Source organism: Manis pentadactyla, chromosome 3 (genome assembly GCF_030020395.1).
Source record: "Manis pentadactyla isolate mManPen7 chromosome 3, mManPen7.hap1, whole genome shotgun sequence".
Classification (NCBI taxonomy): Eukaryota; Metazoa; Chordata; class Mammalia; order Pholidota; family Manidae; genus Manis; species Manis pentadactyla.
Window position 1 is genome coordinate 73,956,579 of NC_080021.1, and position 27,039 is coordinate 73,983,617.

Sequence of the window (27,039 nt, forward strand, 5' to 3'; positions counted from 1 at the left end):
TGGGATTATATTGCTTGCTGATCTGTAAACTTGTATAGATCAAATATCCAAGTACAAAAATTAAATATCTAATAGTATACTGTGAAGGAAATATTATATATCTGGATAAGCTGAAACCTTGATCTATCAAAATCTAGTGGTTGAAGTATAATTCTGAGAATTATTAAAATAGCAACCTGATTCTAAAAAAAATTCCAAATACATTACAATTAACTTTCTAGCTGTCAGAAACTGATAAAGCTTTATATAGAACCAATGAACTAAAAGTCTGTTTGCATTATTAAATTTAGTAATAGACTAAGGATTCTATATAGCAAAGTCATAGTGACACATGTAAGTCATACAACTGTTTACTTCAGTCTGCTCTTGATGTGGGAGCAAACAAATCTTAACCTATAAAAATTCATTTACAGGAAATTACTACTAATTATATGATATACAATTCATAATAGACATGCTCAGTAACAAAAGGCAAACATTAGTCTCAGTGATCATTAGTGACACTCTGCCTTCTCAATGAATATTTGTTGACTAGGTAAGAACACAGTTGGAGAAAAAAGACATTTTTCCAATATTGGTATTGTTACTTACGTAACCTATCTATATGTTGCATTATTGGAGGAGAAAAGAGATATTCAGTTTTATTAACTTATCAAATACATACATCTGTAGTAGGTGAAAATGATATAGTACTATGTTTTGACTGTTTTCCTCTATGCAATTCTGCAAATACTAGTTTAGTGTCTACCATGTGCAAGACATTACTGTATACTATGAGAGAGTCAAAAAGGAAAACTATCTTGGTCTCTTTCTGAGATAAGGTAAGAACAAATACACTTAACAAAATCTATAATAAAAGGATATATCTTGAAGACCATAATCCACAAAGGTGGGGAAAACATGAGAGGAGGCAAAGGGCACACAGTTATGAAAGAAGGAAGCAGATGGATGAGCGGTAACTAACATTAGTGGAGAAGGATTGGGACAGACCCAAGTTACACCTGTGGAACCATGAAAAGCATCAGTTGTTTCTGGAACAGAAAGGCAAAGGGGGGTTGTTCTGAACTCAGGAATCCTGGGTAGGATCTGTTTGAGAACCAGTTAGACCTTTTATGTCTTCTGCTCCTCACTGCTGCAGGCGCCTCCTATCCCAAAGTCTCGAGATGTATTCACTAGACAGGGAAAATGAGGCACTTGAGTCGGCGAATGCCACGTACAGTTGGGTGTATGTTCTATGCCAAGCACGTGGGGATAAATTATGAGATGCATGCCAAATAAAGAATACAGAGAATCCCAGCTTCTGCCCCTAATTGGTCCTCAGGATGCTGGCTTCCAGACTCCTCCCTTCTAAGTAGAAATTGAAAGATTCTTTCCTGAAGAATTTGATCTATTCCAAAGCAGAAAAGATAAAGACATGGACACCTGGGATCCCTGAACAAATGGTCAATTCATTAAAAAAAATCATTAGGGGCATGTGCAAACTAAAAATAGAATTCTACTAATGTAGAACAGTCAAATTAAAAAAAGAATAATTGAAATTAGCAATACATAATACATACGAAAATTCAGTAAAAGGATTGGAAAATAAGCTTTACAAAAGCTCCCTGAAAGTAGAATAAAAAGACAAAAGAATGGAGGTAGAGAAAAGGCAAGGGACTTAGAAGGCTAGCCTAGAATATCCAAGGTTTAAGTGACAGAATTGCCATTGGAAAATGGAGGACATACACCATAGAGGGGAAAGGTTATCAACAAGTGATATAAGAACTTTTCCCCAAAACATACGTCATAAGTTTCCAGGAAGAGAGCGCAAACAAAATGTTCAGCATGAGATGCCTTGTGAAGAGACTCAGGTTTGCCAGGACTCATTCATGCTGGGTCTGGTGAGGCCCTAAAAGGCTTCCCAAATCCCTTATGACCGACCATGATTTAACTCTCTCAGTGCCTTGAATCTGAAAGACTAAATTCTAGAAATGCAGATGATAAATTAATTGAAAAATAATAAACCAGTACAAGAAAAATCCCTGGACAATATCATATTATTTAATAAACATGTTAAAAATAAACAGAAAGAGAAATGTGCCCATAATGTCATATTCATGCAACTTTTAGAACATTCATCATCCACATCAGAATGTGATGCACCTTCTGGGCTGTTGACTTCTTTAACAAGTGTTTCATGTTTGGAATTATACTAGGTGTTGTCAATAAAAAACGGATGATTCTCAAAACTTTTTATTCCATTTGACCAAATCATTGTTCTCAGCAACAAAGGAGGCATACAATATGTTCTTTAGAACTTTCAGACTACTTATTTTTAGTTCAAAAATAAACCTTTCCTAAACAAAGTATTAAAAAAAAGAAGAGCAAGAGTAATCCCTTCACCTTCTCAGATTCCTTCAGCTCATCATCCATTCACTCAACAACTATTTAATTAATCCCCTACGGTTGTAAATTATACTCCTGATGCTAAAAGTACACAGAAATAAATAAGAATTCTCGGCCAAGATTGTGGTTTGAACAAATATATATATTTTAGTTCCTTCTTCAAATCTCACTAAATTATCAGTAAGAGTTTTATGAAAGGTGTGTATCTGTGCAAGGATGAAGCCGGGCTTCCCCTGCTGGGCAGGAGGCTAGAAGACTCTCCTGGGGTATCTGCCCAGCTGGAGGGCCAGACTCAACCTGTTGCCCTGATAAGAAGGAGACAGTTAAGGCTCACAGCATGTACTGAGAATTTCTGAGCAATCCCTCTGCAACTTTTACATGAAAACCTACAACTAAAGATTATTAGACATTTGGATAAAGCCACTAAGATATGGGACAGAGACGACAGCAAATAGGAGGTAAATGAAGGGCTTGAAAGAGACAGACACCCTGATGGCAAAGAGAGCTTCCTTTCTCCAGAGAAAACACTATCATTCATGTCCACAGAGAGCAAAAAGAAATACTGTTCAACTATGAAGATTAAAACTTCATAGAAAGGGAAGAGATAGGGGAAAATAGTCTGTTCAGCATTAAAAATATTATGGTGTAGCTCAATTAGAATTGTTATAATAAAGCTCAAGATATCTTTCAGAAACTCTAAAGAAGTTTAAAAAGGTCAGGAAAGAAAAAGTTTCTGTATTTTATATGTCTCATCTGTGAAGACTACTTTTATAGTCAGAATAAATAAACATTGAATACAATAAATAATAAGAAAACAAAATTAACAAATTCACCTTGCTAATTTGTAGGCATAGATGTGAAAGCCTATATTTCATGACTATCTTGCTGAAATGGTCTGTTGATCTTAAAAAATCCAGATTAAAAAATTATATTGTTAAAAAGAAAAAGAGAATTTGCTTCAGAGTCTACCTTGTGAAAAATGAACACATGGTGGATATTAAGAGATTAAGCAATTGTATAACTCAGTTTAACTGTGGTTTTAGGTAATATACTTTTAATAAATTAAAGTAATGAATGTATGTACTGCTTGCAAGGTATTGGCAATTAATTTGGTAGCTCTTTTGTGGAACAATACCCTTGTCCCCCCAGCCCTGAAAATAATGAGCTCCTTTGGAATATATTATCCTAATGGTGATCATTCTCGTGATACCTCAGAGTGAAAGGAATGAAGTATTAGCACAAATGGAGGCAATCATTAATGGTGACAATCTGGTCCAGTGCAGCATAATTCCCTGTAGTGTTTGTTTCTTAATTCTTCTATTATTATATGGCTTCATTGACATTTACATTGATATGCTGTGGGATCTTAATATTTCTTAAATTTGACTTAGGAATCAAAATGAAACAACCAGGTAAAATTTCCCATACCAAAATTCTGGAAACAAAACCTTCAGTGTTGCTAAGTGGTGTAAGAGGAGAATTTAAAATCAAACCAACTAGAGTTTTCAAAAATGAATGTGAATAATGACAGAACATGGGTAACAATTCACAAAAGTCATTAAAAATTAAGTTTTAATTCCTGACCTCTAAATTGCAAAATGTATATCACCTCGAAAATTCCAGAAACCATGTTTGGCTCTGTCATGGGTGTTCATTCTTGGTAATACAAATAAAATAGTTATTAGTTTGGTAAATGAATTTTCCACAGGGATTTTGCCTTTCTAGACACACTATCTGGATAGGAATCTAACTTTCAAGGCCATAATAATGGCATTTACTTGTAAAATGTCAACAATTTCCTTCTTAAAATATTTTGCCAATGCATTCAACAGGTCCCCGTCCCCATTATTTTAAACATTATAATTGTGTGCTTTCCTAGCTTAAATTGAATGATTTCTGAGTGGAATCAAACCAATAATATTGGCTTAGAAATTGTACTTCTATGTCAAATATAAAACACAGCTGACATATTCAAATTCTAAAATGAACATATGCAGCCATTGGAAAACTGAGAGTTGCATGGTTTTATTCGATATTCTACTTTTCACTCAACTTTCAACATTCTTTGGTAGCAGGCTATCAAGTGCAAAGACACTGTGTGGATTACACAGAGGAGTGAGGTACAGCCACTTACCTGAAGATGCTTATAATCTAGACATAAAGACAAGCATGTAAAGAACTAGATCATCAAACAAAGAAGAACGGGAAAAGCTGTCTGAATGGCACACACACACGTGTGGCCACTGTTAGCCCATAGGGTACTGGAATTTGAAGAAAAAGATGCACCTGTGGATGGCGGCAGTGCTGTGCATCCCACACATGTGGGAGCCGGTGGAGATCATCGCATTCAGCTCTGTACATTAGTGCTTTGGAACTGCAACAGAAACATCCATTCCGAAAGGACATACACAAGGAGACTTCCAGGAAGAGGTGGCATTTAGATTTGGAAGAATAATATCTCAGTTGGTAGAGAAGCCTGAGAAGCTCAGTCTGCTTCTCACTCGGGTCCATCTCCAAGTGACAGAAACAGGGTTCCAGAGACTCATTTTGAAGAAAGCTAATCTGAAAAGCTGAGGCACTGTATACTTCCCCTCATGTTCCCACACAGGATCCTGTTGAATCTGACTCTGCAAGTTTAGTGTCCCCATGTTCTCAGTGCTGAAACAGGGCTTTACTCTTTTTTCACCATAGCCGAAGCACAGGAGTGACAGTAAATCGTCTGTGGGGAGTCTCGCCTGATCAGCATTTAACTGTCTGCCAATTTTTTCAGCTGTCTGTCCATTTGAAGGACCCCCTGTGTTTCCACAACCCATAAAACGTGTAATAACTAAATTTGAGAGTTTTCTAATTGAGAGTTAGAAAGCGTGACCAAAGCATACGTGGCCACAGTAAACTGTTGGATACAGGCTGTGCCTTTTTGACAAATGGCTGGTTATGTGTAGTAAAGAGGTGAACATCAGATGCTGTTTCAAACTGAGACTCCATTGGTCTGATGCCACATTTTAAAATGCCCAGATGGCCAAATCCTAACATCTATTGCATTACAGCAGTGTTATGAATCAAAATGAGAGAAAAGATTCTGGGGCCAAAAAGTGGTTATAGTACAGTGGTAAAAAGCTTACAACCTAAGCAACACACGGGGATTAATAAAAGGGAAATCTGGTTGGATTTGATGCTGACCTTCAATGAAATAATTTACTTTTCAGCAATCACAGATGGGTTTATAGGAGAAAAAACTAGCTATGCATAATTTTACAGCTAAGGTAAAGGATCAAACTGCAAGAATAATATTTAGAAATAATTTGTTTTGGCCAAAAGTACCACATGGAGAATCTAGGGTCCATAAAATAAATGGTTGGAAGACAGTGGTATAAAAATGTAATATTTTTCAGTTTGGAAAATATGGTCTGATGATGATTTATTTTATTTTGCCCATAACAGAGAAAGTCTAACATCTTCAAACTATGTTGAAAAAAATTCAATCAACAACACATGAAACAATGCAACAGTTAATTGATTGTTTAAAACTTGTGCTAAAATAAATCCCTTAAAAAAAAAAGAGTAAATGCAGCATGTGCCTCAGACCATGTATCTGCACTTATTATCCAGAACTTGTTATTTTTCGCACCTCCATTTTCTTTGCCAAAGGTGATGATTAATAGGTGATTCAAGGTTTAAATAATACATGTCTACCAAATTGACCATTCTGATTGAATTAGGGGATGAAGGAAAAGGAGATTATATTTCTGGGTGTCTGCACAGAATTTCATAGTTCATAAAACATTTTCACATTTGAGTGAATTTATCCTGAGGCAATTCTGGTTTCACCATTTTTTTAGTGAAGGAAACTGCAATGTGGAACCGTAGCCACCCAACCCAGAGCACCAGCTTTTAAGCTATAGACCTGGGATTGGCTTGTTCGTCACTTACTTTGCCAGGGCTCTTCCTTTTACCCTGTGCAGTCTCTCTGAATTATCAAATAAATCCAAACCGAGAGAATTGCTTCAGATATTTCTCCTCCCCACCCACACAGATGCTTAAGTTGGTTGTCCTAGCATAGCAGAGAAGTAGCCTAAACTACTTAGTCATTCTGAATTTCAAAGGCACCACTAAGCAATTAAATAACCACATTTTAAAAAACATCTTGCTCTAAAAATATCAAGATTCTAGGCAATAACTCATAGGTGGCCTATTTTTCCACTCTGAAAAGTCCATAACTTTGAGTAGCATAAAATACTGTGAGTTTACCATTCTGTGGTATTCTACCACAAAGACCACAGTTTCTAACTAACCATAATTTCAGGAGTGTTAATAACAGCCAAAAAAATGTAAAGATTTTCCTTTAACAGCACCAAATGAATATAGATGAATAAACCATGGGCAAAGGTTAGGCTTTTGAAAATCTTAAGTTCAACTAACAGATCCCTACTTTCCCATTCCACAAACACAAAGGTAGAAAAACAGGTGGAAGAGAGGCAGATACTCAGAATCATTTAATATGCAGGGTTTCCCAGTTAGTTACACCAATAATCATTTAATCAAAATTTCCACAATATCAAAAGCAGTTTCTTTCATTAGCACTAATTCCATTTTGAAGGTCAATGGCGATTAGATATTTTTAATTCATCATCATTCATGGTTTAATATAGGTTATCAATGTAATTGATTTAGAATTAATAATTAACAGAGAAATCTAGCAATGTGCTTTATAATAATGCAGTATATCATACTAATTTCCAACAACTTGTTTGACCTTTTCTGAATAGCTTTTGTGGGGCTATATCAAGTTAATTTTCTAATTTTCAAGAGGTAGGAAGCAAAACTATGAAAATTATTATTGTGTACCTAGCAAAGGATTTTAAGATACATTATTAAAAAGTGGTGTGTAAAAATCCCGAGGGAGGTCACAAGGGACCCAGAATGTGTCTAATGATAACAACATATCAGGATTTATTTCTATGATAGGATTAGTAGATAGGGAATGCAGAGAAATAGTTGTTCAGGACTAGTTCTTAAACTGGTAAAATCTTAGGCAATATTATTATTCTTAAAGTAGAAAGAAATTTGAACAATCCATAAGTAGCTTAGAAACAACCTATATTATAGTACCTCACTGGTACTTATGAATAAATTGATGTCAATCACAAGGAAGTTTCCACTGCTACATGATTCCATCTCTTCCTCTGTCCTCTTCCATATTTTTCCAATTACATTTCTTAGGTAAAGAAATAGAGGGCATACTCCCCCTGCCCCAATCTGTAGTTAAATTTAACTTTATGATTAGTAAGTATACAAATCAAAATTGCTTTTTTGACATGGTATAACCATTGGCTGAAATCTACCAAATTTCTATTTGATTGGAAAAATATAAAGTCCTACACATTTCACTGAACACAATGGGAAATATGAAGCCTAAATTTAATTCTTAGGAATTAAATTTAACAGGAATTCCATGTGAGTCATTAACATAACCTCAAGAAAAGCAAACATGATCTTAGGCAGAATTAATAACAGCAAAACATCTAGAAGTGAGAGGACAGTCAGGCTCTGCCCTGTGCTGCAGGGAGCACCCTGCATGTTGCTCCAAAATACATGGTAGAGGAAGCGACTCAGGTGACAGATGAACTTGAACTTATGTCAATTGTGAAACAGTTCAGTGTTTAGCCTCTTCCAGGATAGACTAAGCACTCCACTGGGGCAGGAAACTCTCTTCAAATATTTGAGTGTCGTATTTAGAAATGAGGTTTAAGGAAAGAATTAAAATTTTTTCCTTCTAATGGGCATAATCACACTGAAACAATACCTATTGAACTGACTCCATTTGTGAAAAATGGAAAGTTTTTCACCATTTTTCTTGGTCCTGTTTATTTTCTTTCTATTTCCCTCTTTCTCTTGATTTAATGCGTGATTTTAGATGATACTTATGATTCAAGTATTTTATTACATTATATTGGGTGTTTGAAGGAATCAGTGAACAAAACAGGCCAAGACCCCTGCCCTTAATGACCATATGTTCTAGCATGTGGGAGGTGATAGAGACTGAGAGGAGGAGAGAGACAAAGAACAAAAACCAAACATAATAAACAAGCAAATTATTAAGTATCTTAGAAAGTGACAAATGGTATAAAAAAAGAAAAAATAGATTACAGTTCATTGGGGGCAAAGGAAGTTAGCTATTTTAAATAAAGGGTGTTGAGTGTGATCCCACTGAGAAAATGGCATCTGAGAAAAGATGTAAAGAAGGGGAGGCAGAGTCATGAGAATAACTTGTGGAAGAGAAAACTAGACAGAGGAAAGAGCATGTGCAAAGTCTCCATGCAGAGTATTAAGCAGAGGGCTGCCATGGTCTGACCTATGTTTTAAAAGGATCATCACTCTTGCTATAGCTTTGAAAATAGACTGTAGAGGGGCAAGTGTGAAGAGATTCAGGCCGAGTTTTTTCCATTTATTCCCTAGTAAAGCAAAATGGAGGAAATTTAACAGTGTCATTTTGCATTTATTATATACTTTTTCTGAGTTTTAGCAGGAAAAAATGTAACAGAGCACATTACAGAGAAATCACTGAATTATATGACTGCAAGAAACCTCGAGAAATAATCTGTTCCACTTAGCCTCAATTAGATAGTATCCCAATAAAAGATTTCAGACATATATGAATCTCCTTTATGATAGAGCACTTCTAGTAAAAGAAATTTCACAGCTCCTTATAATTCACACTTCAAAGCTTCAGAGATGTCTCTTTTGGAAATTCTTCCTTATGTCAAATCAGAATTCTTTATTCTGTAAATTGAAATTTATTCTTTTTTACTTTCTTTTTTTTTTAATGGAAACTTAAAACAAAGAGTACTAAATGCAGAATTAAGAATCCAGATTCCTAATCACACAGGATTCTAATCACAGTGGCATGCCCTGTAACCTTTGTTAGATCACTATGTTTCTATGTATAAATTAACAGACGTAGACCTTCTTTCAGTTCCTAGGAAGAGATGAACTCTGTAAGTCCAGGATACAAATAGAATCATTGTTGGTATTATTCTCTTCTTATTATAAATGGAGAAATAATCCTATCCCTTACTAGGATTTTAACTCAGCAAGATGGTGTGTGTTGCCTATAGATATGAAATCTTCAGGGAGCACCAGGTCATTAATTCTGAGTTTGGGGAAAAAAACTCTGAATTTGCCAAAAGCTTTTAATCCAGATTTAGATCCATTCTTACTCTATTACAATGAGTGACCTTTAAGGAAAAAATCCTGGCAGTAATTTAAAAGAAGTTTAACAGAACAGTTCAGTATAGCTAACATAGATTCCCTTGAAAAATGTACTTTTAGGTTAAATCACAGTGATGAAATTAGATATTTGGCTGAGTGAAATTTACTAGAAGATAATTAAAAATTACAAATCAAGAGCTCAGTTTCCCCATTTAAACATTTTATATATGTGTGCCTGTTTTTGTACACAGATACATACTACATACACCAAAGTTTATATATGTATATCTTTAAAATATATAATATGTAATATTATATGTATAATGTATATAATAATGAATTATTATATAATATATAATATCTTAATATATGTGTTATATAAATATATAAAAATTATGTGTATCTTTAAAATATATATTATATATATAATATAATATGTATGCAATATTCTCTACACTTAAAATCATTATTCCCAAGGTGCTAGGAAACAAAGAGGTTGATTTTTAAAAACTCAAACACCAAGTGGTCTCCAGGGTCAGAGAAGAGCAATGGAGAGAAGCGCGCATAGACCCTGGTCGCTCTAAGGGTTGTTGACAGGGTCATAAAGTCAGTAATTCCCAAGCCCACACTGTCCCCTAAGTTCTGCTTTCAAAACCAAGGAAAGTACAAACAGCCACAGGCCAGCAACAGCCAACACTGTGCACAGTGGAGTACATACTGGCCACGCCAGAAAGGAGTTCAGGTTCCCCTTGATTTCCTGAGGCTCGTCATTAAAATCATTTATTCTTGGCTCCAGGCTCAACTTTGATTTATCGTCAATTACTCCTACCCTTTCAAGCCCTCACTGAGTACTGTGTATTCCATTTTTGGAGATGCCACTGTTCTTCTTTGCTCAATGTCCATTGACAATGTCCTCCTTCACCTCATTTTTATTATCACCTGCCTGAGTTATTGAGTACCCTCCTAACTGGTCCCTTGCATACAGCTTCCTGTCTTATTCATTCTCCATGATGTTTCCCTACTTATTTTTCTAAAGCTTTGCTCTTATTATTTATTCATCAAGTACCACTGAAGCATCACCAGGTGCCGTGGACTGTGTTAGGTGAAGGTAAATACGACATGGTCTTTTCACTTGTGGAAATTGCAGTTATGTTTGGCAGAGAGACCTTTGATTATCACTTTAATATAGTGTGATTAGTGAAGCAGTATGAGCATGTAAGAAGTGTTACAGCAAGAGGAGGAGGGAACTGAGGTTGCATAACGTGAGAGGAATGAGGAACAACTTCAGACAGAAGAGGGTGATGTGGAATCTGCGTATGGAGGGACAGGCCGGCTTCACCAGGCAGCAGACACTGGGGAAATGCTAATACTAGGCAGAGAGAACACTATTTGCAGGGACATGGAGATATGAAATATAGCAAGTTTGAAGATATCTAACTCTGCAGCATTGCTATAGAGCATAGGATGAGGGTTAAGAAACAGGAATTGACAACAGAGTTCGGGCAAGAACCTGTCTAAGGTGGGTTTTATGTGGCAGAGAGGCAGTTGAAACTTGATTTCTTATTTCACAGATAATGGAAGTGATGGGTAATATTTGGCTTTAGGAAGATCATTCTGTAAAGTGTTCTATTAATTGGATGGATCAGGAGCTGGCAGCAAGGAGACCAGTTAGTCTCTCACAGGAGTCCAGGGAAGAGGTCATTGGGCAATTCAGGGCCAGGAAGCAATGGCAGGAGTCAGAGGGAAAAGACCCCATGCTGGAATCTGTACATTGGAGGCTTTTTACTGGAATTGCACTTCACTTTACTGGTCAAGATTCTGAATCCAATCTCTTCCAATAATGCAACATATTTTCTTTTTTTGTTTCTAGAATTGGTCTGATTTAGCCCAAGTCATTGTTTATTTCCATATAAATGATGTTTGCTCTTTTCCTAGAGTATACTGGTCTGTTTCCTCTAGGTCTGTGATTTTTAAATTGGATTCTTGGGCCTTAAGATTAGTTAGAGGTGCTCCAGGGGCCTTGCAAATGGAGCTTAGAAGGGATTGTGGGGAGAACCAAAGGGCAAAATTCTCATACCTCTACCACACACTTCAGCAAAGCCAGCCCTACTTTTGGTTGTTTTACATGTGAGGTCCCACATAAGATTTGTTTGAGCACAGATATTTAACAACTTTTGCTCAAAGTAGTGGTAGGGCTTATGCAATTTTAGTATTCACTTAGTACTGACATAAGCCTTGGAGGAATAACCTAATGCATTTTGGGCCAAGATGTAGAAAAAAACTGGGCTGAGCTTTTGCTGTGACCGTGGAGAAATAATATATACCACATGACTGTGAGTCACACAAAGATGATATTTCTGGGACCAAGTGTATATGAAAGTCAAAAGTCACACTGGAAACTTGCTCTTTCCATTCTTACCAGATAATGCATTTGCCTCTTGTACTGGGGTACAAATTCTTATGTTGTTAATGCTTCAAAGAATGATAAGGTCTCTGGTCAAGATACCATTGCAATGTAAACAAAATCATCTTCCAATTACAATTAGGTCAGCTGAATTGTTTCTGTCCTTCCTACAGAACTTGGAGAACCCAAGGAACCACAGCCATGGATAATGAATAGAGTGGTACAGTACTGATAACGCATTAGGAAAAATTTTGGCAGGAACTAAGACTAAATGTGAGAGGTGAGACAGAGAGGATGCCTAGGCCATTCCTGAGCTTCTGGTTGTGCATCTGAATGGATAGTAGTGGTCCTTAACTATAAATATACACAAGAGAATGAGAAGCACAGAAGGGAAGATTATGTAATTAGCTTTGACACAAGGTGAGTTGGAAATGCATATGGAGTATCCAGGATGCATTTAGATCAATCAGTCCAGAGCTCAGGGGAGTGTCTGGGAGGACTATAGATCTGTGAGTCAACAATATGGCCTAGTGAAAATTAATGAAGTGGATGAACTTGTTGAGGGGCAATTTTTGAATGAGAAGAGAAGACTAATGATGGAATGTTTGGAAGCTCTAAATTGAGGGAGAACAGGGAAAGAGAGCTAATAAATAAAACTGAGGAATAAATATTAGATAAATAAGAAGTAAGCTGGGAAAGAGTAGTTATTAGACCCATAGGATGAAAATAAGGGAATGGAGATCAGTGCTAAACTCTGCAAACAAGAGATCCTCTGTTATAACTCTTTGTGCCCTCAACTGATAGTAGAACAAAGCTCTAATTCTTCATGTGGAATGGAAATCCCTCCCAAATCTGATTTCTAATCCTCTTTCCCACAACCCCCAATGTTTTTCTGTGATTGCAAACAAGATATCTTTTTTCTAATAGCAGTTCTTTGGCCCTTTTTGGAAAATTTTTTGAGTTTTCCTCATATTGCTCCTTATGCCTGAAAGCTTTATTACATGTTACCTTTGCCACTTATCAATGAAGTTTGTGGTGGCTTGGTTGCAAAAATGACCCCTTTATCTATGCCCCTTGCAATATAACTTTGAAGATCCTTCTATTACAAGGTGGAGTCTATGTCTTCTCCAGCTCTTGAATACAGACTGGCTTCCAGACTTGCTCTGGCCAACAGAATGAGCAATGTGAAGCATGGCTGTTCTGAGCCTTACATAGTCTCAAGAGCTTTCATTCTCCCGATCTCTTGGAACCATGTCATGACTTGAGAAAAAGCCCAGGATGGTCTGCTGGAAGATGGTAGACCAGGTGGAGAAGAGTCAAGTGCATCACAAGCCAGCTACCAGCAGCATAGTCCTGGAATACATTTAAGACAACTCAGCTGTGAGTGGAGTGGTCTGTCCAACCTGGAGACAACCACAGATGCATGAATGTTGCTGAGTCAGACAACCTACTAGCTTTCCTTTAGACTCCTGAGCAATAACAAATGTTTATTATTTTAAGCCACTGTGTTTTAATGTGGCTTGTTATACAGTAATTGCTAACTGACACAGTGGTCTAGCTCAGATCTCATCAATTCCATGAACACCTGCCTTGATGAACCTTGCCAGGAAGAAAAAAATCAAAAACAAAAGCAAAGTAGTGTATTTCCTTTCATAGAAGCCAGTGACCTCAGATGAGGAAATAGAGGATGACAGGACCCAGAACAGGCAAGGCCTGATGGGATTTTAGAATTTAACATTCTCAAATATAGCAAATGTTTTTTACTCTCCCTTGGATTAAAAATGAAACAAAACAAACTACCACCACCAACAAAAACAAAATCTTAAAATTAAGCTTAAATTTTAAAAAAATTGAAATCTGGGAATAATTGGAAATCTATGTGAAAACACGCAAGAGCTGTTTTCTTCAAGTCAGACCAGGATGCCATGAGAGCACCAGCCACTGCAGCCAGCCCAGACCGCCCCCAGGCTGCCTGTTGTGGAAGCCACACATTTGGAACAGCACTTAAGAGGCAACAGAAGGAGCACAGTCTCACCCTCCTCCTCAGGATACATTCCAGAGCATCTGCATTAGATCCTCAAGGTTCATTTGAGTCAGTCTCTCTACCATAACACCTGCTTGGGCGCAGGAAGTACTTCCATGAAGGAGGAGATAATGGGTAATACGAGATGAAGAAGCACAGGTTGCTACTTAGCTTCAAGCACTTCTTATAAAAGACAGTGAGCTATATGTACTCAAAAACCGTGGAACTCTAAGCTATGTGAATGTTGTTGCAGCCTGCTGGGAGCTGGGCAACTTGATGGCAAGGATTGTAAGTCTAATACCTTCCTGCATTACAATAGGGAACAAATCATTATCTTTGTAATTTATTCCATGGCTTCTCATTAGGATCCCAAGTATCAGGGCACATGGTGAAAACCGGTGAAGCAATTAACAGCGCTGCGCTCTGCCTGAGCTGAAGCAATAACAGCGGCAGGTGCTCTTGCATCCTCCCTCAGACGTGCTGTGCATTGAAGCTCATGACTTTGCACCTTTCCCAGAGTGGAGCTCTCTCAGACCAACTCAAGTGGCTGCCTCTTCAGTGGAACATTATGCTGGTGTGAAATGTGTGCAGCTGTCAGGGAAAAGCATATCAGCTCTACAATCTGAGAAACTGGCTGTCATAATGTGTGGGTTCCCAACTACCTGGCTTCTGGACAACTGTCTTCTCTTCAGTGCTACCAGCCAGGCAGACTGACACAGAGACAGAAACTTCCATGGAGATACTGAAGCTGAATACCCCACGCTTTTCAGGGATGAATTTGGAAAACTTCCCAGTTGCACATCTGCCTTAGTGTAATAGCTTGCACTTCAGAGAATGAGGCTTTCAAGGGAGACTGTGAGAACAACCACATCTATTCACAGAGGGAGGGTGGCAATTCTTCCTTCTTTCAGGGACAAGTGCCGGCCTTGTTGCGCTCTTTCCAGTAATTGTAGCTGTCTGTGAATGTGTGCAGTCAGGAAGTGCCCACTTGGCACACAAGCCCCTTGGGGGAAGCCCTGTGGCAGGGGCTCCAGCCCAGCCAGCTCATGCAGAGAGACCACTTCAGATGGGCAGAGTGGATCAAGGCGGGAGACCGGGGTGTACGTGTAGCAGGGCCAAGGGCCCTGGTTCCCTCTTGTCTTTCTCATCGACTTGTAGTATCTGTTTACCTGTTCAGTGTAATGGCCAAAGAGATAGTGCCAATGAGCTCTTGCTACTACCTGAGGAAATTGAGATTTAATGTATTGTCATTTCTCTTGGGGAATGTATATGCTCCACTGATACTTTGTAAATCTCTTTCTTGGGTTAGTCATCTTACCCCATAATTAAATTTCACCTTACATTCAAATTTATATAATTTCAACCAAAGAGAAAAAGATACAGAGGAAATTCTGATGGGCGCATAGGAATTCTGGGCACCTGAGTGGGGTTAGTAGGAGTACCAGAACATTGTTTAAAATGTGTTCTTCTGATATAATCTATAGTGAGATACCATGAGGTCCACTTGATAAAGAAATAGTCTTTTAAGACCAAGCACATACTCTTTTTAAAATTAAAATCTTAAATTTTTAAATCAGGTTTATCAGGACAACATTGGATGAGAAGGTACATCAGTGGGGTAAATGGTCTGAACCAGTTGTTTGGGAACTTCTGATGAGGTCAAATCCAGGCCTTTCTGAAAGGCAAAAGGTACAAGCAATGTACCTGCATCAATTCCTACATCAACACCTGCAAAAAGGTACATGCATCAATTCTTCTTAAAACGGGAAGAAAATGAATGACGTGGGATGAAACCAAACTGATGACTCACACAGAGTGCACAGGCCAGGAAGAGAAGGAGCCTGGTCTCTGAGTGGTGTGTCCTAGGTCAGAAGCACACAGCTGGCTGGACAGAAAATGCACAAGACTAGAGGCGTTTATTTCAGGCATCTACTCAGAAGGGATGATACACAAGCACTTCTGGTCACTTCACAATGGCAGCAGGCCTAGTGATGAGGCAAAACTTATAAATAAGTTTAGATAGCTTATAAATAACTTTGATACAAACTCCCAAAAGGAAATAGATTATAGTTTCTGTTAAAAATTATTTCCCCCCTCAACGTTACAGCAACAAATATAATTACAAATAAAAATTGGTACATAGAATATGAGACCTATAAAAGAAATGTATGTTTGTCTCTGTTATTTTACATGTTGAAAAAGACTTAAAAACATGAAAATAATTTTGAATAATGTGATTTCTCTATTATTAGCCTTAAAGTTAACTTGAGGGATCCTTCAATTTTCTATATTTTAATAGGTGAAACTAAGCTACCCCATAATCATGCCATCTGAGGATCAGATGAAAACACTGTAATCTTCTTGAAGTAAGGTACAAGCAATGTACCTGCATCAGCTCTTGCAAAAAGGTACATGCATCAATTCTTCTTAAAATGGGAAGAAAATGAATGATGTGGGATGAATCTTGGAATCTTCTTGAAGGAAGACTTTGTAGGGGGAGGTAATATATAATGTTTGTGTGAGCATGCATGTAACAGAAAATGGACTTGTTCTTTATGCTTCTCTTTGTATGTGTTTCTTAGTAGCCTGGTATTGTCTTTCCTAGCACTTCTAACATTTGTAATTCCATGTTTGTTTTGGATACACTGTATGTCCTTAGGACAAAGTATACATTTGTTTTACCCTCTGCTATATTACCTTGGCCTATTCCAGGGTTTGGAACAAGGAAAACACTAACTCATTATTTTATGACTGAATGAATGATTAAGTTTGGACTATTATTGGACAGAAATAATATTTAGTAAACATCTGCCACGACAAAATAAACACTCTACCAGGTATGTATGTATGCTTATGTCATTGAATGTTCTCTATGATTCTGAAAGAGAGATCTTGTCAGCTCCATTTTGTATGTGGGGAACCTGAAGCATATAGAGACCATCTGAACCACCTCTGTCTGTTTAGGTTCAAGGCCAGTGATGGACATCCTCTGCAGCCCATAAGGAAACAGGTGCCATCTCAATATATGAATGGACTTTCTAAGAAGTCTAACACATCAGGGATGCCCTCTCTTATGAGGAAGTGAACTTCTGTCACTGGAATTATGGAGTCAGTTTGACCATCTGTCGGGAACATAAAATGGAGAAGAGGTGAAAAGAGCTGAATTAGAAAACCTCTAATGTTCTTCTCAACATTAAAACTTTAATTTACTGCCTAGCCATATGGGGAAGTGGCAGAACAATATGGTTCTTCTCCCCTTTGGTACTGCCCCTTTTTCTTTTCCCTTTAAAGCAGATGGTTGCTTTTGCGCTTGCTGCCCCAGGAGGAGGATGCTCAGAATGACAATCAGCAAGGCTGTCTTTTGGCTTTTCTGCGACAGAAGCCTAAGCCTCTGGGGATGCTGGAGGCTCAGGGGCACTAACAAAATATTTGAGAGAAAAGTAACAAAAAACAGTAAGTCTTCCCCACCAGTTTGAAAAAGATAATCTGGACTGAAAAGCCAGTTAAAACACTGTCAGGAAGGAGTACCTGGGCATATACAGCCGGACGGAGTGGCAGGTGGTACCAGGGCTGAAGAGGACCCACCCTGACCCCCAGCCTGGCCTTCAGGAGCCTCCTCCAGCTCAGACCCATTCTGGGGAAGGGTAGGAACAAGACCAGTGGAGAAGGGGGCTTGAGAATTTGTGCTGAAGGGTCATCAGACCCAAGACTGAGAATGCCTTTTTAATCCCTTACTTACCATTCCTGTGTTTTTTTGCTGCTTTTATCTAGGTGAAATGAAATGAAAACACACACATTCTTCCAATGAGAATAGTTTAATGTGAGTATTCTGAATAATCCAAATGTGATTTTGTGATGGAATTCATACTTCAGTGGGTAAACTTATTTATTTTGAAGATTGTTTGCATCCATTTTCCATTAACTCTCCTATTCTTAAATATTAAAAGAAGAAAAAGAAAACTCCCTAGGTTTGGAGCCTTATGTAAAATTACACACTTCTGTTTCCCCTAGAGGTAATGTTAAGTGACATGGGAGAAATGAGAGAAATGGTAGATAGCATCTTTCTATTCCTTTCTCTAGTAACATGCGTTTCCTGTAGGTTATAGTTTGTCATGTCATTCAGGGTCCTTTGTGAAACAGACACCAAAAGTTGCAAGAGCTTTAATGGGGAAAAGCCTGTGAAAAATAGAGGAGAGAGAGAGAGCAGGAATTGGCAGGGGGAGTTTTCAGTCCACAGTGCGGGTATGGCCCCTTGGAGGGGAGAGAGGGGGGGAGGAGGGGGGTAGGAAGGGGCCTGCATTGCAATGCAGGTCTGAACAAATGGGGGTAAGGAGCACCCCAGAGGGGTGAGTTACTGACAAACAGCAAAGCTGAATTTTTATTCCCCAACACATCATTTGTCAATAAACCAGTTACCAGTTATTCATGGCAATAAACGGTTAATAATACCTATTCTCCTGCTGCAGCAGAATGTGACCTTTTGCAACTCTCAAGCTCTGTTTTCCTGGTAACTTGGTAAAGATGGCAAGTGCCAACTACATTATGAAGCCACATGGAGTACAATAAAAAGTGACCCAGGATTGGCAAATTACATCTGGACTGGGATTATCTGTTTTATGCCCATGGAAAGCCGTGTTTTGTGGCTTTCCTAAGTAAGTACCATGTCCCTAATAGGGACTCTAGAAGCTATGTCTATTTGTGTGCTAAACAAGGTTGCGGTTCTTCTAATGTAGGAAGTTTTTAAGTTAGCACAGCTCCCAGACCCATTTGAGGTAAAACCCATCTCAGACCTGAACTGCTGCATGGATCGTTTTAAGAACTCTCAAAAAGAAAACTGATGCTGCCTTGCTGGCAAATTCTACATGCTGCCTGGATCTTTCTGGTGACAAGTGTGGTCTATGATGGTCTGGAATCCAAATGTTTAATGGGACATACGAAGACTTTCTTTGGGTGTTGCTTACTTATAAAAATGGTTGAAAAAATTTTGCAGCCATGACAAAATGACTGGCAGAATATTTGCAAGCACCACTATACATGGCTTTAGGGTTAACCTTGAGGAATCAAATCTACTGCTTAGTGGTACCCCATCACTTCCAATGGGGGCAGGAATTCCCTCTTCTCTCCAGCCCCCACCCCACATATTCCAGCATTTTCTTTCATGGATTTTTGACCTTCGCTTTTTTTTCTCCTTGTTAATTGTCTTTTTGTTTTGTTTGTTTACATTTCTTAATTTTTTAATTTTTTTAAATTTTGTTATCATTAATCTACAATTACATGAAGAACATTATGTTTACTAGGCTCTCCCCTACCCCAAGTCCCCCCCACAAACCCCATACAGTCACTGTCCATCAGCATAGTAAGATGTTTAGAATCACTAGTTGTCTTCTCTGTGTTGCAAAGCCCTCCCCTTTCCCCCACTCCCCACATTATACATGCTAATCATAATACCCCCTTTCTTCTTCCCCGCTCTTATCCCTCCCTACCCTCCCATTCTCCCCAGTCTCTTTCCCTTTGGTAACTTAACTGTTAGTCCATTCTTGGGTTCTATGATTCTGCTGCTGTTTTGTTCTTTCAGTTTTTCTTTTGTTCTTATACTCAACAGATGAGTGAAATCATTTGGTATTTGTCTTTCTCTGCTTGGCTTATTTCACTGAGCATAATACCCTCTAGCTCCATCCATGTTGTTGCAAATGGTAGGATTTGTTTTCTTCTTATGGCTGAATAATATTCCATTGTGTATTGTGCATATGTACCACATCTTCTTTATCCATTCATCTACTGATGGACACTTAGGTTGCTTCCATTTCTTGGCTATTGTAAATAGTGCTGTGATAAACATAGGGGTGCATCTGTCTTTTTCAAACTTGAGTGCTGCATCCTTAGGGTAAATTCCTAGAAGTGGAATTCCTGGGTCAAATGGTAAGTCTATTTTGAGCACTTTGAGGAACCTCCATATTGCTTTCCACAATGGTTGAACTAATTTACAGTCCCACCAGCAGTGTAGGAGGGTTCCCCTTTCTCCACAACCTCGCCAACATTTGTTGTTGTTTGTCTTTTGGATGGTAGCCATCCTTACTGGTGTGAGATGATATCTCATTGTGGTTTTAATTTGCATTTCTCTGATGACTAGCGATGTGGAGCATCTTTTCATGTGTCTGTTGGCCATCTGAATTTCTTCTTTGGAGAACTGTCTGTTCAGCTCCTCTGCCCATTTTTTAATTGGATTATTTGCTTTTTGCTTGTTGAGGTGCATGAGCTCTTTATATATTTTGGATGTCAAGCCTTTATTGGATCTGTCATTTAAGAATATATTCTCCCATACTGTAGGGTACCATTTTGTTCTATTGATGGTGTCCTTTGTTGTACAGAAGCTTTTCAGCTTGATATAGTCCCACTTGTACATTTTTGCTTCATGAAGAAGTCACTCATGTTTATGTCCAAGAGATTTTTGCCTATGTTTTTCCTAAGAGTTTTATGGTTTCATGACTTACATTCAGGTCTTTGACCATTTGGAATTTACTTTTGTGTATGGGGTTAGACAGTGATCCAGTTTCATTCTCTTACATGTAGCTGTCCAGTTTTGCCAGCACCATCTGTTGAAGAGACTTTCATGTCCCCATTGTATGTCCATGGCTCCTTTATCAAATATTAATTGACCATATATGTTTGGGTTAATGTCTGCAGTCTCTAATCTGCTCCACTGGTCTGTGACTCTGTTCTTGTGCCAATACCAAATTGTCTTGATTACTATGGCTTTGTAGTAGAGCTTGAAGTTGGGGAGTGAGATCCCTGCCACTTTATTCTTCTTTCTCAGGATTGCTTTGGCTATTTGGGGTTTTTGGTGTTTCCATATGAATTTTTGAACTATTTGTTCCAGTTCGTTGAAGAATGTTGTTGGTAATTTGATAGGGATTGCATCAAATCTGTATATTGCTTTGGGCAGGATGGCCATTTTGACAATACTAATTCTTCCTAGCCAAAAGCATGGGATGAGTTTCCATTTGTTAGTGTCCTTTTTAATTTCTCTTAAGAGTGTCTTATAGTGTTCAGGATATACATCTTTCACTTCTTTGGTTAGGTTTATTCCTAGGTATTTTATTCTTTTTGATGCAATTGTGAATGGAATTGTCTTCCTGATTTCTCTTTCTATTAGTTTATTTTTAGTGTATAGGAAAGCCACAGATTTCTGTGTGTTAATTTTGTATCCTGCAACTTTGCTGAATTCCGATATTAGCTCTAGTAGTTTTGGAGTGGAGTCTTTAGGGTTTTTTATGTACAATATCATGTCATCTGCAAATAGTGACAGTTTAACTTCTTCTTTACCAATCTGGATTCCTTGTATTTCTTTGTTTTGTCTAATTGCCATGGCTAGGACCTCCAGTACTATGTTAAATAACAGTGGGGAGAGTGGGCATCCCTGTCTTGTTCCCGATTGCAGAGGAAAAGCTTTCAACTTCTCGCTGTTCAGTATGATGTTGGCTGGGGGTTTATCATATATGGCCTTTATTATGTTTAGGTACTCGCCCTCTATACCCATTTTGCTGTAGAGTTTTTATCATGAATGGATGTTGAATTTTGTCGAATGCTTTTTCAGCATCTATGGAGATGATCGTGTGGTTTTTGTCTTTCTTTTTTGTTTATGTGGTGGATGATGTTGATGGATTTTCGAATGTTGTACCATCCTTGCATCCCTGGGATGAATCCCACTTGGTCGTGGTGTATGATCCTTTTGATATATTTTTGAATTCGGTTTGCTAATATTTTATTGAGTATTTTTGCATCTACGTTCATCAGGGATATTGGTCTGTAGTTTTCTTTTTTGGTGGGGCCTTTGCCTGGTTTTGGTATTAGGGTGATGTTGGCTTCATAGAATGAGTTTAGGAGTATTCCCTCCTCTTCTATTTTTTGGAAAACTTTAAGGAGAATGAGTATTATATCTTCTCTGTATGTCTGGTAAAATTCCAAGGTAAATCCATCTGGCCCCAGTGTTTTTCTCTTGGATAGTTTTTTGATTACCGCTTCAATTTCTTTGCTGGTAATTGGTTTGTTTAGATTTCGTGTTTCTTCCTTGGTCAGTTTTGGAAGATTGTATTTTTCTGGGAAGTTGTCCATTTCTTCTAGGTTTTCCAGCTTGTTAGCATATAGGTTTTCATAGTAGTCTCTAATAATTCTTTGTATTTCTGTTGGGTCTGTCATGATGTTTCCTTTCTCATTTCTGATTCTGTTGATGTGTGTTGATTCTCTTTTTCTCTTAATAAGTCTGGCTAGAGGCTTATCTATTTAGTTTATTTTCTCAAAGAACCAGCTCTTGGTTTCATTGATTTTTTCTATTGTTTTATTCTTCTCAATTTTGTTTATTTCTTCTCTGATCTTTATTGTGTCCCTCCTTCTGCTGACTTTAGGCCTCATTTGTTCTTCTTTATCCAATTTTGATAATTGTGACATTAGACTATTCATTTGTGTTTGTTCTTCCTTCTTTAAATATGCCTGGATTGCTATATACTTTCCTCTTTAGACTGCTTTCGCTGCATCCCACAGAAGTTGGGGCTTTGTATTGTTGTCATTTATTTCCATATATTGCTGGATCTCCATTTTCATTTGGTTGTTGATCCATTGACTATTTGGAAGCATGTTGTTAAGTCTCCAAGTGTTTGTGAGCCTTTTTGCTTTCTTGGTACAATTTATTCCTAGTTTTATACCTTTGTGGTCTGAAAAGTTGGTTGATAGGATTTCAATCTTTTGGAATTTACTGAGGCTCTTTTTGTGGCCTAGTATGTGGTCTATTCTGGAGAATGTTCCATGTGCACTTGAGAGGAATGTGTATCCTGTTGCTTTTGGGTGTAGAGTTCTATAGATGTCTATTAGGTCCATCTGTTCTAGTGTGTTGTTCAGTGCCTCTGTGTCCTTATTTCTGTCTGGTAGATCTGTCCTTTGGAGTGAATGGTGTGTTGAAGTCTCCTAAAATGTGTGCATTGCAGTCTATTTCCTCCTTTAGTTCTATTAGTATTTGTTTCACATATGCTGGTGCTCCTGTGTTGGGTGCATATATATTTAGAATGGTTATATCCTCTTGTTGGACTGAACCCTTTATCATTATGTAACGTCCTTCTTTATCTCTTGTTACTTTCTTTGTTTTGAAGTCTATTTTGTCTGATACTAGTACTGCAACACCTGCTTTTTTCTCCCTATTGTTTGTATGAAATATCTTTTTTCATCCCTTGACTTTTAGTCTGTGCATGTCTTTGGCTTTGAGGTGAGTCTCTTGTAAGCAGCATATAGATGGGTCTTGTTTTTTTATCCATTCAGTGACTCTATGTCTTTTGATTGGTGTATTCAGTCCATTTACATTTAGGGTGGTTATTGATAGGTATGTACTTATTGCCATTTCAGGCTTTAGATTCGTGGTTACCAAAGGTTCCAGGTTACTTTCCTTACTATCTAAGAGTCTAACTTAACTCACTTAGTATGCTGTTACAAACACAATCTAAAGGTTCTTTTCTATTTCTCCTCCTTTTTCTTCCTCCTTTATTCTTTATATATTAGGTATCAAATTCTGTACTTTTTGTACATCCCTTGATTGACTTTGGGGATAGTCAATTTAATTTTGCATTTGCCTCGCAATCAGCTGCGCCACCCTCCCTACCTTGGTTTTACTACCTCTGGTGACAGCTATCCAACCCTCGGAACACTTCCATCTATAGCAGTCCCCCCAAAATAGACTGCAGAGATGGTTTGTGGGAGGTAAACTCTCTCAGCTTTTGCTTACCTGGAAATTGTTTAATCCCTCCTTCAAATTTAAATGATAATCTTGCTGGACAAAGTAATCTTGGTTCCAGGCCCTTCTGCTTCATGGCATTTAATACATCATGCCACTCCCTTCTGGCCTGTAAGGTTTCTGCTGAGAAGTCTGTTGTTAGTCTGATGGGCTTTCCTTTGTATGTGATCTTATTTCTGCCTCTGGCTCCTTTTAATAGTCTGTCCTTACCCTTGATATTTCCTGTTTTATTTACTATGTGTCTTGCTGTTGTCTTCCTTGGGTCCCTTGTGTAGGGGTATCTGTGGATCTCCATGGCCTGAGAGACTATGTCCTTCCCCAGATTGGGGAAGTTTTCCGCAACTACCTCCTCAAAGACACTTTCTATCCCTTTCTCCCTCTCTTCTTCTTCTGGTATCCCTATAATGCAAATATTGTTCCGCTTGGATTGGTCACACAGTTCTCTCAATATTCTTTCATTTTTAGAGATCCTTTTTCCTTTCTGTGCCTCAGCTTCTTTGTATTCCTCTTCTCTAGTTTCTATTTCATTTATTGTCTCCTCCACTGCATCCAACCTGCTTTTAATATCCTCCATCATGTTCTTTAACGATTGGATCTCCAACTTGAATTCATTCCTGAGTTCTTGGATATCTTTCTGTACATCCATTAGGATGTTGATGGTTTTTATTTTGAACTCCCTTTCAGGAAGAGTCACGAGGTCCATATCATTTAAATCTTTCTCGGGAGTTGTATTAACAATTTTACTCTTGACAAGTTTCCTTTGGCGTTTCATGTTTGTATATGGCGCCCTCTAGTGTCCAGAAGCTCTATTCTGAGCCCCTGAAGCAATGTCAGGGGTCGCAGGGGAGCGGTAATGGTGCCTGGTGGGAGGAAAGAGCTGTTCCTCACTTCCCGGCTGCTGTGCCTCTCTCCACTGCCTGAGCCAGTGGGCCAGGCACACAGGTATAAGTTTTTGTCGCAGAGCAGCCAGATATGGATCCCTGCTTTCCACAAGCAGCTGGAATCCCAGTCTCCCCAGGAACTTTGCCTGTATTAACTTTCCAACCCTGTAGTCATACAAGTCTCATGAAAGCACCATGAAATGTAGGTTTGTGTTCCCAGAACAGATCTCCAGAGCTAGGTATTCAGCAGTCCCAAGCCTTCCACTCCCTCCCTGCTCTGTTTCTCTTCCTTCCGCCGGTGAGCTGGGGTGGGGGAAGGGCTCGGGTCCCACGGAGCCACAGCTCTAGTATGTTACCGCATTCGCTGAGGTCTGCTCTTTTCTCCAGGTGTGTGCAGTCTAATGCCATCCTCTTTCCTTTTGCTCTCTCAGGATTAGTTGCACCAACTAAATTTTCTAATTGTATCCAGTTTTAGGAGGAAGCCTCTGTCTCTCCTCTCACGCTGCCATCTTTAATCCCTTTCAATTGTCATTTTTTTAAAAAAATTGCTAATTTTGGGTGGGGGGGAGCTGATTACATGCCAGACAGTTTTCTTAAGCACTTTTGCAAATCATTTCATTTAATGCACATAGTCTCAAATGAGGTGAGACGATAATCTTCATTATAAAGACCAAGATAAGTTTAAATAACTTCTCAAAATGTAATTACTAAGCCCTATAACCATGATTTAAGCTATCATCTGGGAAGTGATTTAAAATCATATTTGAGTGATACAGAAGAATCTTTTGTTTTTTTTTCCTTTGGTAACTTATATGAACAAACTTTATTTCTTTTTAATTTTTAATTTTCTATCTTTAATGTACAATTACATGAACATTATAGTTACTAGATTCTCCCCCTATTATCAAGTTCCCATCACATACCCCATTACAGTCACTGTCCATCAGCGTAGTAAGATGCTATAGAGTCACTACTTGTCTTCTCTCTGTTATACTGCCTTCCCCATGTCCCCCACCGCTACATTATATGTGCTAATCATATTGCCCCCTTTTCCCCCTTATCCCTCCCTTTCCACCCATCCTTCCCAGCCCCTTTCCCTTTGGTAACTGTCAGTCCATTCTTGGGTTCTGTGAGTCTGCTGCTGTTTTGTTCCTTCTATTTTTTCTTTGTTCTTATGCTCCATAGATGAGTGAAATCATTTGATATTTGACTTTCTCTGCCTGGCTTATTTCACTGAGCATAAGACCCTTTAGCTCCATTCATGTTGTTGCAAATGGTAGGATTTGTTTTCTTCTTATGGCTGAATAATATTCCATTGTGTATATGTACCACATCTCCTTTATCCATTCATCTACTGATGGACACTTAGGTTGCTTCCATTTCTTGGCTATTGAAAATAGTGCAGCGATAAACATAGGGGTACATATGTCTTTTTCAAATGGGGCTGCTGCATTCTTAGGGTAAATTCCTAGAAGTGGAATTCCTGGGTCAAATGGTAATTTTATTTTGAGCTTTTTGAGGAACCTCCATACTGCTTTCCACAATGGTTGAACTATTTTACATTCCCACCAGCAGTGTAGGAGTAGGAGGGTTCCCCTTTCTCCACATCCTCACCAACATTTGTTGTTGTTTGTCTTTTGGATGTTGGCCATCCTAACTGGTGTAAGATGATATCTCACTGTGGTCTTAATTTACATTTCTCTGATGATTAGGGATGTGGAGCATCTTTTCATTGCCTGTTGGCCATCTGAACTTCTCCAGAAGTGTCTGTTCAGCTCCTCTGCCTATTTTTTAATTTGCTTATTTCCTTTTGGTTTGTTGAGGTATGTGAGCTCTTACATAATTTGGATGTCAACCCCTTACTGGATATGTCATTTATGAATATATTCTCCCATACTGTAGGATGTCTTTTTTTTCTACTGATGGTGTCCTTTGCTGTATAGAAACATTTTAGTTTGATATAATCCCACTTGTTCCATTTTTGCTTTTGTTTCCCTTGCCTGGGGAGATATTTTCATGAAGAAGTTCCTCATGTTCATGTCCAAGAGATCTTTTCCTACGTTTTTTTCTAAGGGTTTTATGATTTCATCACTTACATTCAGGTCTTTGATCCATTTTGAGTTCTAGATCTAGTAGTTTTGGAGTGGATTCTTTAGGGTTTTTTATGTACATTATCATGTCATCTGCAAAGAGGGACAGTTTGACTTCTTCCTTACTAATATGGATGCCTTTTATTTCTTTGTGTTGTCTGATTGCTGTGGCTAGGACCTCCAGTACTAAATTGAATAGAAGTGGGGAAAGTGGGCATCCTTGCCTTTTTCCCCATCTTAAAGGAAAGGCTTTCAGCTTCTCGCTGTTAAGT

The 27,039-nt window shown here is 38.2% G+C and overlaps 1 protein-coding gene across 1 annotated transcript in view; it reads right to left on the minus strand.

The window, feature by feature from the left end:
- Nucleotides 1-27,039, minus strand: part of NKAIN3 (sodium/potassium transporting ATPase interacting 3) — a 617,710-nt gene that overhangs the window by 185,348 nt on the left and 405,323 nt on the right. The window lies entirely within an intron of this gene.